The sequence below is a fragment of the Actinia tenebrosa genome, unplaced genomic scaffold (assembly GCF_029948245.1).
Source record: "Actinia tenebrosa isolate PJP-AT-01 unplaced genomic scaffold, QUT_ActTen_1.0 PGA_scaffold11__36_contigs__length_13525064, whole genome shotgun sequence".
Lineage (NCBI taxonomy): Eukaryota > Metazoa > Cnidaria > Anthozoa > Actiniaria > Actiniidae > Actinia > Actinia tenebrosa.
Genome location: NW_028292571.1, coordinates 2,820,655 through 2,835,118, shown reverse-complemented (window position 1 = coordinate 2,835,118; position 14,464 = coordinate 2,820,655). Strand labels below are relative to the sequence as shown.

General features: G+C 37.5%; 2 long non-coding RNA genes across 2 annotated transcripts; one reads left to right on the top strand and one right to left on the bottom strand.

The window, feature by feature from the left end:
* Window positions 1-1,614: 1,614 nt before the first annotated feature.
* LOC148912344 (uncharacterized) lies at window positions 1,615-6,489 on the bottom strand. Its single transcript, XR_016119291.1, has 3 exons — window positions 6,283-6,489; window positions 2,792-2,892; window positions 1,615-2,578 (listed from the first exon to the last, which is right to left on the bottom strand). It is a non-coding gene; the product is annotated as an uncharacterized LOC148912344 (long non-coding RNA).
* A 5,017-nt stretch (window positions 6,490-11,506) lies between these two features.
* Window positions 11,507-12,091, top strand: LOC148912343 (uncharacterized). Its single transcript, XR_016119292.1, has 2 exons — window positions 11,507-11,813; window positions 12,052-12,091. It is a non-coding gene; the product is annotated as an uncharacterized LOC148912343 (long non-coding RNA).
* The last annotated feature ends 2,373 nt before the right edge of the window (window positions 12,092-14,464 follow it).

The following is a 14,464-nucleotide window of genomic DNA, read 5'->3' as shown; positions in this document are numbered from 1 at the left end:
CTTTAACTCCTATACATCTATATCGTGTTCTGGAACTACATAATTATCAGTGACAAATTCAAGAAGGACATCGCTTAACTACAGTGTTTGCTAGCTTGTAGATATCGTTTTTAACACCGTAGTAATGATCGTGAAACAACTCCAAAAGTGATCGATTTACACAGGTTCGTACGTAGCACTATAATAATCGTTAAACTTCTAAAAAACTCTTCTTATGAGCCTTTATATAGACTAGGAGAGTGACATGGTTTATACTGGGGACGTCATGGTAGTACAGACTAGGGGCATTATTGTATACGCTGGGGGCCTTATGGATGCATGGGGCATCATGACCAGTTATCTCACCTTGAGTATGAAGATTTATACTTTCAATATGTTAATGACTGTGATGTCACAGGAGGCATTTGAGTGTATTTGTTGTGCCTAGTTATGTGATAAACCTTTATGCAAGCCAATGAGTAAAATATTGATGCTATAGTCTGCATCGCAATGCATTATAGAATTAAATTCCAGAAATTTGGAAAGAAAGTGTTGGGCCACTTGGTCCTACTTACAAAATAAATTATCATCCTCACAGCATTCTCTCCATTAACCACATATTCGGGAAAAATCTATTTACAAGCTCACAGGATAATTCTGCCAAAATTTCTCAAACATAATGTACAAACTTTTGACTTTAATGTGCTCTCAGGATTCCGCTCCAGCACTCCATATATATATGGATAAAATGGTTCCGAATTAACAGCTTTCAAAATACCTCCAAATCAAGCTGCCGATGCTTCATAGAAGAAACATTTCCTTGCTGGAATATCACACCACTGGTGAACTCTGTACCTCATTTGCATAAAACAATGACATTGTCAATCCAAACTCCAAATATGGTTTTTCTAGGGCTTGCAGAACGTTTAGATCCAGAAAAACACTAATTTATAAAACCTAAAAAAATGCCCAAGTGTCAAAGGGTTAAATAATGAAGCCTTCCCTTATGTTACATCACAGTCATTAACACATTGGAAACATAATTAAACCTTCATAACTTAATTCAGACACATCATGATCACTCAAATTAAGGATACGCCGACACGAACGAAAATATGTGTGACAACAAGAGTGTTACATGTGAAACTCTTTAATGAAACCGGCAAACTAGAGTCACTCTATCCGATTTGTGTATTTGATTAAAATATTTGCTTGTTTGCCCAAATCTTGAGCACAAAAACACAGCTACTTTCTCCAGTAATGTCTATGTTAAACCCATGGCAAATACATTAAGGGAAACACATGGCGAATGAGTTAAAACGTTGTGACAAATGTTTGTTGTTGGGTTGCAAAGGACGCTAAGAAGTGGAGTTTCTTTCAACTGAACCATTTGTAGAAGTTTTTACAAATGGACTAAATAGTTTCAGAAGTCAACAGTTTTTATTTTGATTTAGATGTTGATTAACTTAAAAAAAAAACTTTAATATTCAAGTATGTGAAACACATAAATGAGCTTAATCAATCAAAACTGAATGGCGTTTTGAATTCAATATTTCAATCCAAAAACGATTTGCTCGATTACAAAAACAGTCACACGAGCATTTCATACGCTAAACTTAGCCAATGATATTTCAACTTCATGTTTATATACACAGTTATTAGATACCATAAACAAGAATTTAAAACAATTTTCTACTATTCAAGACAGGTTAAAGGCGTTTGTTTGAAAAAGTCTGTGACACCTATGTGTCATCATGCCCAGCCAAATTCATAGTACAACTCACATAGTTTCAATTTCTTTTTTGATCATAGTCTTTTATTCGGTGCTCAAGACAACTTTTTAAACTATACTCTTTCACATTAACTATGTACACAGCATATAGGACGTGTTATATGCTTTAGTCATATAGGTGGATCGAAAGTGTATATCGGTGGTTCGAAAAGACCTGGACCTGGTTCGAAAAGACCTGGATCGAAAAGACTTTGGTTCGAAAAGACCAGTTACTGTTCATTGTGATCTTTGGCTTATAGTCTTTGGCTTTCCAGCGAGGTTTACTTGCTGTCATATTATAGCCATAATAATTTATTATTGTTCATAATGTGAAGGCACAAAACACTTTCCAGCCTCTATAAGAAATATGTTACCATTCAACTTCTTACTTCATGTAGAATGAGTACTAAAGGTATTGTGAGTCTGAGGGGTGAAGGGCACTTTATAATTAAGAGAATGTCAAAGAAAAATTAAAACAAATAATAATCAAAAAAAATATGATCATTATTTATACTAAATAGTCACTATATTTTTTGCAAAAAAACATATTTTACGACCATCACTCTCCGTAAGCCTAGGGACTCTTCTGTGACCAGTAAATGAATATAGAAATTCCTCAATCACATTATTTTCTTTTTTAAATTTGTCTGATGGGTCTTTTAACTATAAAAATGTGATTTTTTTTTTACCTGAATTCTCTGGTAATATTTCTTTCATGACGTATACCATATTATGTAGATGTCCATTTTTCAAACTCATTTCTTAATCATGATTGATAGGTCCTCTACCTTTTTTCTTTGAAATGCCTCCAGTATTTGTTGCTGGACACTGTGGATTGCAATTAAGCGAGAGGTTTCAATTAAATTTTGTTTGTGGTATAGGTACATGTAGTAGATAGTCTGACTCAGTTATTATACATCTTATGAGAGTCATCAAGTACAGCATCACGAAGTAGCGCATGTGCCTTAAATGAATCATTGAGTTAGAATTATTAACTCTAAATGACAGAAGGGAAGCTTAAAAGTAATAATGTTTGGTTACCTGCCAGCATGCTGCAACCAAGTACAGGTCCACTATGTACTGTTGAAGTGGACAACTTCCTGACTAGAACCATATATAACAATCATATTCATAAGATTTTTCTGTAAAAGGAGATAGAAAACCATTGAAACGGTATCCGGTCATTTCGAGACACAGTCGTTTCGAGACAGGTCGTTTCGAGACACTAAGATACAAGTTCGAGACAGGCATATATCCGTTTCGATACACCTCATACACCGTTCAATATATATCATATATATAGGATATTACAGGTTCAAAACGATCTTATAAAGATAAGTATTTATTGCTATGTTGAGATACAAGGATGCCAGACCAAACGTTACCAAGTTTTCCGTAAATTATTGACTTGAAAACTCGTCAATCGACAACAAGAATGATCGACTCGTCAAACTACCAGATCTTAGTCAGAAAACTATGATTTTTTCCAAAATCTTTATCAGAAACTCACATCTTCTAAACTTTATGAAGAATTTTTAGATAAATATGAAAGGGGATTCAAGCTTAGAGAGAAGCACGCAAACGACTAGCTCAAAAACTTTAGACGCGGACGAGATATTTTGACTCGACAACAAGAATGTTCGATTCGTCAAAACTCCCAGATCTTAGTCAGAAAACTATGATTTTTTCCAAAATCTTTATCAGAAACTCACATCTTCTAAACTTTATGAAGAATTTTTAGATAAATATGAAAGGGGATTCAAGCTTAGAAGGAAACACGCAAACGACTAGCTCAAAAACTTTAGACGCAGACGAGATATTTTGACTCGACAACAAGAATGTTCGACTCGTCAAAACTCCCAGATCTTAGTCAGAACTCTATGATTATATATATATTATATATAAATACTTATCTTTATAAGATCGTTTTGAACCTGTAATATCCTATATATATGATATATATTGAACGGTGTATGAGGTGTATCGAAACGGATATATGCCTGTCTCGAACTTGTATCTTAGTGTCTCGAAACGACCTGTCTCGAAACGACTGTGTCTCGAAATGACTGGCATTCATTGAAACAGTACTAAGAGAATATGTTAGCAGCAATACTACTGAATTATTATGCTGATTGATGCAGGGGCTGGTCAGAAGAGAATCCAGGATTATCCCAAAATGTATTTTCAATTTCAATTTCAAAAAATAATTGTATTTTCACAATTGAAAAAGTCAATGTACTTTAAGTAGAGTGCATGTCATACCTTTAAATGCTATCCGTTTTCTAAATTCTTCAATAAATTTAGAGATACTTATCAAAAATACTGGAGTTCATTGGAGTACTTTCAGATTCAGTACATATCCTACAACTGGCTACTTTCATTTGCCAAATTGAGTCAAACATGTGTTCATCAAATACTGAAGCAACATCACTAGAAAGATGCACATAATTCAGTTGAAACCTAAGAAAACAATAATAAACACTCAAAGGCACTGATGGGATAGGCCTGGATTCTCCTCTGAAAGTGCACAGACTAACACCTGATACAATACTTTCAGTATTAATTCATATAGCTATATAGTATGTACATATGTATTTTGAAAATTTAGTTTCATATATTATTGGGTACTCAACAGATGTGATTTTAATGAATTTTGAAAACTTTGAATGAATTGATATTTTTAATAATTAAAGGAATTTCTCCCCATAATTTCGGCACCGTATCTGTAAACTGACCATAATAGCATATCGGTGGTGTGTAATAATTGCTTTTTGAAGCATGTCTAGTATTGTAGGAATGCACAGCGAGATTGGTTTTAGAACTGGCCAGAAGACCTTTGGGATGTATTTCTAATTTATTATGAATAATTTGATATACAAAACAACCCATTTTGAATTTCAGCAGATTATTGAAATTCAAAATACTTTTGCACAACAATATTTACTTGCAAAAAAATAAAGCTCTTATACAATATACAGTTATTATGCATCAGAGTAGTATTGACTTTAGTTAGATGAGAATTATATCAAGTGTCAGCCCTCTAATTCCATAAGCATACAATTTTTGTACCAAAATGCCATGATTTACTGTAACAAAGGCTTTGTAAAAGTCTAGAAATATACCACAAGTGATTTTTTTGTCATCAACAGATGTGTATCAAGGCTTTCTAATATATATAGCATGTTCTGTCGAATGCTTTTTCCTGAATCCAAACTGATAATCAAAAAGTAAATTATTGTTTTTGTCAAGATGACTGATAATTTGTTCAAATATTACTCTTTCAAGTATCTTAGTAAATGATGATAATGTAGCTATTGATCTATATAACTGCTATTGGATTAGTACATCATCTAGGTGATAAGACAGCACTTGCTAATGGTGTACATTTGATAAAGTGGGTAGTATTTTCATCATTACATTGTGGAATAGATTTTTCCAATTCAGGTCCAATATTGATTAAAAAAATGTATTAAATTCCTCTGCAATATCCTTCTCAACAGTCACAGTTTGCTCATTATGCATGAGCTTGGAAGGCCGAATTTGACCTTTTGTTTTTCTGTTAACTAGTCTACAATAATTGAATGTTTGCTCTTTATGGTATGAAGGCTAATATACTACCATTATGTTACGGACTGTGACGTCATCCCAGGCTTCATTAATTATACAAATTTTGACCAGTTGGGAAATGAAGTAGCAATCAGAATTCAAGGGAAATATCTGCACTACAGAGTAACCTAAGGGTTTAAAGTATCACTTCAAAAAAAAAAAAAAAAAATCAAAAACATCAAAGAAATGCAGAAAACAAATCCATGGCCATCATATATGACTTTTTTGACGCTCTTTGAATTAAAAGCATGTGAGTACGAGTTAGTAATAAGGATTTATGAAACTTTCAATCCATGCACACAATGTGTACAATGTGAATTCATTATATAACAGGTTGATCATTTCCCTAAATTTTGTGTCAATCATTCCCTTGCAATCGCCCTTTTTTGCCCTCTGAGAGTTGTTGCTGGGCAAACATCGAAACTTGTTCATGTTCACATGATACTCACTTGCCCAATCAGAGTATGAGAAAAATGAAACAGTTTGTATATAACAATGTTTGTGGGCTTGCACTCTAACGATTAGCTCACAGCCAATATGTGGTAATAAGGATACGCTACACAATAAAAATAATAATAAAAGCATTGGTGTCTTTGAGTAAAGATTATAAAATCAAATACGACGGGGATATTTCTATGAATTTTCATACGTCCCTTTAATAATTAAAAGATAAAGTCGTGATCTAGAAGAATCACTCGTGAAACTTTTGATTGCATTTCATTCTTGAACGTCATTTTCGAAGTACGTATGCGGCTGAAGACAACTTTAAACTTTTTAAATACAAATTAAAAGCCTTATATCTGGCAAATTGGTTTTACAAGTTAAAGAATTTGCTGAGTATTAGGCTATAAATTGCGTCTTTTGGGTTTAACTTAAGCTTATCACAAACCTTTCTTTTGGTTAGTATTAACTCATATAAGACTTACACGTGGGAGTGTTTTTCTTTAATTTCTTCTCCGAGTACGCCATTTCGTTCCAGGTACGTATTCCCCAATCTCCATCCTCAGAAAGTCAATTGGTTGAAATAATATTTGTAGAATAGTTACCAAGGCACGAGAAATATGCATCCCAGAGAAAAAGGTGATTGCGAACGCCTCCTTTACTTACTCGATTTGCTTTCAAGGATATCTGTATACCGGTCAGTACTTCGTGTAAGACTACATGAGTTGTCCCATCTTTATACACCACTATTCTAAAGATTCCCTGTATTCCCATGTGATCCCCTGTGTTTCCCTATGTTTTCCAGTATTCCCCTATTTTTTCATGTGTTCCCCTGTATTCCCATGTGTTTTCCTGTATTCCCCTGTGTTCCCATGCGTTCCCCTGTATTCCCCTGTATTCCCCTGCATTCCCCTGCATTCCCCTGCATTCCCCTGCATTCCCCTGCATTCCCCTGCATTCCCCTGCATTCCCCTGCGTTACCCTGTGTTCCCCTGTGTTCCCCTGTGATCCCCTGTGTTCCCCTGTGTTCCCCTGTGTTCCCCTGTATTCCCCTGTGATCCCCTGTGTTCCCCTGTATTCCCATGTGTTTCCCTGTATTTACCTGTGTTCCCCTGCATTCCCCTGCATTCCCCTGCATTCCCCTGCATTCCCCTGCATTCCCCTGCATTCCCCTGCATTCCCCTGCATTCCCCTGCGTTCCCCTGCGTTCCCCTGCGTTCCCCTGCGTTCCCCTGCGTTCCCCTGCGTTCCCCTGTGATCCCCTGTGTTCCCCTGTGATCCCCTGTGTTCCCCTGTATTCCCCTGTGATCCCCTGTGATCCCCTGTGTTCCCCTGTGATCCCCTGTGTTCCCCTGTATTCCCCTGTGATCCCCTGTGTTCCCATGTGTTCCCCTGTGATCCCCTGTATTCCCCTGTATTCCCGTGTGTTCCCCTGTATTCCCCTGTGATCCCCTGCGTTCCCCTGTGTTCCCCTGTATTCCCCTGTATTCCCCTGTGTTCCCATGTGTTCCCCTGTATTCCTATGTGATCCCTAGTGTTCCCCTGTATTCCCCTGCATTCCCCTGCATTCCCCTGCATTCCCCTGCATTCCCCTGCATTCCCCTGCATTCCCCTGCATTCCCCTGCATTCCCCTGTGTTCCCCTGTGTTCCCCTGTGTTCCCCTGCTTTCCCCTGTGATCACCTGTATTCCCCTGCATTCCCCTGCATTCCCCAGTGTTCCCCTGTGATCCAGGTACGTATTCCCCAATCTCCATCCTCAGAAAGTCAATTGGTTGAAATAATATTTGTAGAATAGTTACCAAGGCACGAGAAATATGCATCCCAGAGAAAAAGGTGATTGCGAACACCTCCTTTACTTACTCGATTTGCTTTCAAGGATATCTGTATACCTGTACGTGACTTTTATTACCTATTGACCAGACTTCGCACGGTTGGTTGCTAGGGAAATGTTCTGCTCATGCGCAGGCGGACGGAGATATTCAATCAGGCAAGTACAAAAGAGTAGTTTAATTTAAATTCCATGTCAATACTAATGGATTTAAGCATTTTAAATTACGATACATATCGACTTATTTCAACTTTTGATATATTCACCAAAATGATAATGAATTTTATTCATTCTGACGATCAGAATAGCTACCAATAATCTTTATTCGCCCTCCTTTTTCAAATATTAGGAAAGATCAGTAGAAATAGTTCCCCTGCGTCAGGACCATGGTCAAACCATGGTCAAACATGATTAAAACATGTTAGAACATGGTCAAGCAAACATGGTTCGTTAAACATGGGCCTATTTTGAGCCACGTCAAAATATTTAATTCTACCCAGACCGAAGGGTTCGTCATTTCCGGTCTTAAGTATAGTCGGTTTGTATAGGGTTACATTCAACCTCGTGTGTAGCATCAGTTGTATATCATAGCCTTCGGTGCGGACATATTTTCCCACCCTCCCTCCCTTATGGAGATTTGAGAAGTTTATAACCAGGCCTTATTTTTCTTCTGTTGGATTAAACTTCTCATTGTGCCAAACAAAGGAGTGTTGTGTCATTGTTTCATATTAGTTTTGTTTATTGGGGTTCTATGAGTAGAATTAACGTTAAATTGCACAAGTTTAACCATGGTCAGTTAATGTCTAGCTATATAAAACAACAACCATGGTTGACCATGGTCAACCATGTTTAAAAGCAAAATCAATACCAAGGAACACCTTGGTCAACCATGTTTAAAAGCAAAATCAATACCAAGGTAGACCATAGTCAACCATGTTTAAAAGCAATATCAATACCAAGGTAGACCATGGTCAACCATGTTTAAAAGCAAAATCAATACCATGGTAGACCATGGTAAACCATGTTTGAATGCAATATCAATACCATGGTATACCATGGTCAACCATGTTTGAAAGCAATATCAATACCATGGTTAACCATGTTCAACCATGTTTGCAAACAGCACCCGTACAGCATGGTCAAGAGAATCCTACATAAATATACAATACAGGGCTGTCAACCCCCGAGATATTCAAATCTGGAGAATTGATAGGAAAGGGACATGACGTCACAGCGCGTCAAAAAGCACGCGAAAAGACGTCTTTCACTTTGTAACATTTGATGTGATTGGTTTATTTCTGACCAATCAGATTATCGCTTATATTACAATGGCCTGCTTGCAAGAACAGTTTATATGAGGAACGTTTTGATTTTGTTAACAATGTAAAATAACACAAACATAAAATAATTGGAATTTTATGGTTGTGAAACTCGGGTTGCACAAGAAATGGTCAGCTTCGGGGATTATCCGGGAGATTTGATACTCTAATCTGGAGACCGGGAGACACGGTCCAAAATCTGGAGACTCCCGGTTTATCCGGGAGAGTTGACAGCCCTGCAATATCAGGGTGCAAATCATACTGAGCAGTAGTATAATTCACTCATTAATAGAAGGAACAAAATAAATAAAACAATTATTGCCTTTTCAAACAAATATTTGCACTTTTTTAATGGAACAGAAAATAGATTGTATACAATCAGTATGTAAATATTAGCCAAAATGTTTGTTTCTACACTAAAGTTACTATCATGAAATTTGGTTGGCCTGGTGCTCTAGTTTTGTCCTGACAGCTTACTATACTTTCTGTTCAATGCTTAATGCACATCTATAGTATGGCAATTTTTAGGAGAATTATTTCTATTTTGTCATATTATAATACACTCAATAAAATAACTTGATTATGTATACAGCCAATCTGTTTATGCATTTTAATGTGCTAACTATAATTTTCTAATAGAAAATTGATCAAAGAAACAGATAAAATGACTTTGCTTAAAAATACTTTTTCCATACAGTTTTGTCAAGTATAAATGAATAATTGCAAGACCTTCTTGAAAAAATTCATAATTTTCTCACTAAATTGAAAATAAATTGTTATAATGAGAGAAGTTCAATTTGTAATAGCTTCTGCAAGACGTTTCCAAGTATGTTGTGAATTTTGATTCCCCACTATAATTCCTTGTGGGTTTTTTAGCCTATCGAAATATTTTCTCTGCTCTGTACATTACTTCTTGTAACAGATCTTTCTTGAACCTTAAAATCAATGTGGAAAGATATAAAATAATTAATGTTCTGTAATTTTATGAGTTGCACTTGCACTTGCTATACATTCTGGTTGGCTATATTAATCCCCAAAGAACTCAACAAGAACGTAAACGATTCAAGTCGTATTTCGAAACATAAATGTTGTTTCACGCTTTCGAAAAGCCAGCCAGCATTCAGCTTCATTGTATACCAGTCGCGATTTAGGGATCTGAGTTCTGCGTTGGGTTTGTTCTGGACCCAACGACCCAACAAGGCAAACATCAATATAAGGTATATGAGCTTACTTCTGATCATGCGCATGCGCATCTATCGTTTTAACATAGGTCACGTGACCTTTAATTTTTGCACCATACTCTCACCTCCTGCGTTTAATACACACCAGGATTCTTTTACATTTTCATGTTTCCCTTTCCTTTTTTTCCTTTTCCTTTCCTTTTTTGCGGAAGCCATCTTTTCCTTTGTCAACTTGTAACCACCTCATTCCTGATGCTCAGCAACCTGCAATGTTGTATGATAATTTTCTCCCATATCGATAGTTAACCCTGCGTCCATGCAAAACTATCGTTTTCAAGACCATAACTATATTCACTCTTTCGTAATTTAATAAGTTACACCGGATTGTCAATATCAGTCACGATATTGACGATGATTTAAGGTTTCTAGAATATAAAACTCTTAAAACGCAACGGCCCAACAGCCCAACAAACCTAACAGCCCAACAGCCCAACCGCCCAACAACCCAACAACCCAACAACCCAACAACCCAACAACCCAACAACCCAACAACCCAACAACCCAACAACCCAACAACCCACAACCAACAACCCAACACCCAACAACCCAACAACCCAACTACCCAACAACCAACACCAACAACCCAACAACCCAACAACCCACAACCCAACAACCCAACAACCCAACAACCCAACAACCCAACAACCCAAGCAACCCAACAACCGAAACAGTCCAACAAAATCCAACAGTCCCACACAAACAAACCCAACAGCCCAACAGCCCAATAGCATAATAGACCAATAGCATAATAGCCCAATAGTATAATAGCCCAATAGTATAATAGCCCAATAGCCCAATAGCCCAATAGCCCAATAGCCCAATAGCCCAATAGCCCAATAGCCCAATAGCCCAATAGCCCAATAGCCCAATAGCCCAATAGCCCAATAGCCCAATAGCCCAATAGCCCAATAGCCCAATAGCCCATAGCCCAATAGCCCAATAGCCCAATAGCCCAATAGCCCAATAGCCCAATAGCCCAATAGCCCAATAGCCCAATAGCCCAATAGCCCAATAGCCCAATAGCCCAATAGCCCAATAGCCCAATAGCCCAATAGCCCAATAGCCCAATAGCCCAATAGCCCAATAGCCCAATAGCCCAATAGCCCAATAGCCCAATAGCCCAATAGCCCAATAGCCAATAGCCCAATAGCCCAATAGCCCAATAGCCCAATAGCCCAATAGCCCAATAGCCCAATAGCCCAATAGCCCAATAGCCCAATAGACCAATAGACCAATAGCCCAATAGACCAATAGCCCAATAGCATAATAGTATAATAGTATAATAGCCCAATAGCCCAACAGCCCAACAGCCATGTAAAGGACAACTCCTCAATTCATTCTTTCTTTTATTAATTAGCTTATTTACATTCATAATATCATATTTTTATGGTTTAATCCTAGTTACGATACCTAGTTACGTTATTGTTTTTCTTTGTTTATTCCCGCTTTTGCTAGCGTTGTAAAATGATCCTTTAGCGTCACCACGCGCATATAAAAGGCCATAAGCGTCCCTATTAGCCAGTTTGTTCCAAATAGTTACTCGTAAATATTGATTGTGTATCCAAACTCCTTTCGAATACGTTCCTTTGGTAAATCCTTGGTTTTTAGAGGCAAGCGGGATCGATATGTAAGTACTCCTTTATTTCTTATTTAGATATTTTGTTCGGAAAACTCAAAACGCCCACGCTATCAAAATGAGTTTTATACTGCTTTATGCCATGATTATACTTATTATATTATCTTTCTTGCGAGTAATATTCATTTATTATGTTGTTGTTAAATGTATTCATAAAATGCCAGTTTTCTCATTCAAATCATGTTGGTAATTAGTTTTTGATGTGAGCTGTTACAATGTTGTATTGCAGTTTACGTATTGGTATCAATAAATTTGCGTTTACTCAGTGATCGTCCTGGTAGCGTGAATATTTGGTATCGCTCGCAGTAAAGTTCGCCCGCAAAAGCATCTTAGTCAGTGGTCGCGACGCCTGGGACGTGGGATTTTCGTCGACACGAGTCTCGTCTGCACGCCCTCCTCGGTTGCCCCAAGGCTAAAACGCTTACAAGCCCAATAGCCCAATAGCCCAATAGCCCAATAGCCCAATAGCCCAATAGCCCAATAGCCCAATAGCCCAATAGCCCAATAGCCCAATAGCCCAATAGCCCAATAGCCCAATAGCCCAATAGCCCAATAGCCCAATAGCCCAATAGCCCAATAGCCCAATAGCCCAATAGCCCAATAGCCCAATACCTCCAGACGTAGTATTTGGCTGTATGAAACCAAAATCCAGACTTGCCCTCCAATGAACCCTCCATAAAGGTTTCTAGCTGCGCTCAATCCAATTAGAAGACTTAGTAAAGCCATGTCTTGTTTTGTTTTATCATTTTATATTTCATTTCTTTATATTTCGTACCAGGCTCCCTCTCAATACATTACTATCAACAGTTAAGATCTTATGCAGTCTTTGTCCGGTCAACCCAAAATCCAGACTTGCCCTCCAATGAATTCTCCTTAAAGGGTTTCAAATGCGTTCATTCCAATTAGAAGACTTAGTAAAACAACGTCTTGTTATTTCTTGTCAGGCTCCCTATCAATACATTACTATCGACAGTTAAGATCATACGCAGTCTTTGGCTGGTCAACCCAAAATCCAGACTTGCCCTCCAATGAATCCTCCTTAATAGTTTTCAGCTGCGCTCATTCCAATTAGAAGACTTAGTAAAGCCATATCTTTTCTTTTTTGTCATTTTATATTTCATTTCTTTAAATTTCTTGCCAGGCTCCCTCTCAATACATTACTATCAACAGTTAAGATCACACGTAGTCTTTGGCTGTATGAAACCAAAATCCAGACTTGCCCTCCAATGAATCCTCCTTAAGTGTTTTCAGTTGCGCTCATTCCAATTACAAGACTCAGTAAAGCAACTTCTTGTTTTTTCTTGTCAGGTCTCATCTCAATACATTACTATCGACAGTTAAGATCTTACGCAGTCTATAACCGGTCAACCAAAAATCCAGACTTGCCCTCCAATGAATCCTTCTTAAAGGTTTTCAGTTGCGCTCATTCCAATTACAAGCCTTAGTATAAAGCAATTTCCTTATATTTCTTGCCAGGCTCCCTCTCAATACATTACTATTGATATGCAGTCTTTAGCCGGTCAATCCAGACTTGCCCTCCAATGAATCCTTCTTAAAGGTTTTCAAATGCGCTCATTCCAATTAAAAGACTTAGTAAAGCAACAACTTGTTATTTCTTGTCAGGCTCCCTCTCAATACATTACTATCAACAGTTAAGACCACACGTAGTATTTGGCTGTATGAAACCAAAATCCAGACTTGCCCTCCAATGAACCCTCCATAAAGGTTTCCAGCTGCGCTCAATCCAATTAGAAGACTTAGTAAAGCCATATCTTTTTTTTTAATCATTTTATATTTCTTTTCTTTATATTTCGTACCAGGCTCCCTCTCAATACATTACAATCAACAGTTAAGATCACACGTAGTCTTTGGCTGTATATAACCAAAATCCAGACTTGCCCTCCAATGAATCCTCCCTAAAGGTTTTCAGCTGCACTCCTTCCAATTAGAAGAATAAGTAAATCAACGTCTTGTTATTTCTTGTCAGGATTCCTCTGAATACATTACTATCAACAGTTAGGATCACACGTAGTCTTTGGCTGTATGAAACCAAAATCCAGACTTGCCCTTCAATGAATCCTCCTTAAGTGTTTTCAGTTGCGCTCATTCCAACTAGAAGACTCAGTAAAGCAACTTCTTGTTATATCTTGTCAGGTCTCATCTCAATACATTACTATCGACAGTTAAGATCTTACGCAGTCTATAATCGGTCAACCAAAAATCCAGACTTCCCCTCCAATGAATCCTTCTTAAAGGTTTTCAAATGCGCTCATTCCAATTACAAGCCTTAGTATCAAGCAATTTCTTTACATTTCTTGCCAGGCTCCCTATCAATACATTACTTTCGACAGTTAAGATCATACGCAGTCTTTGGCCGGTCAACTCAAAATCCAGACTTGCCCTCCAATGAATCTATATTAAGGGTTTTCAGATCCGCTCCTTCCAATTAGAAGACTTAGTACAGCCATATCTTGTTATTTCTTGTCATGCTCTCTCTCAATACATTACTATCAACAGTTAAGATCACACGTAGTGGGCTAGTGAGCTAGTGGGCTATTGGACTATTGGGTTATTGGGCTATTGGGCTATTGGGCTATTGGGCTATTGGGCTATTGGGCTATTGGGCTATTGGGCTATTGGGC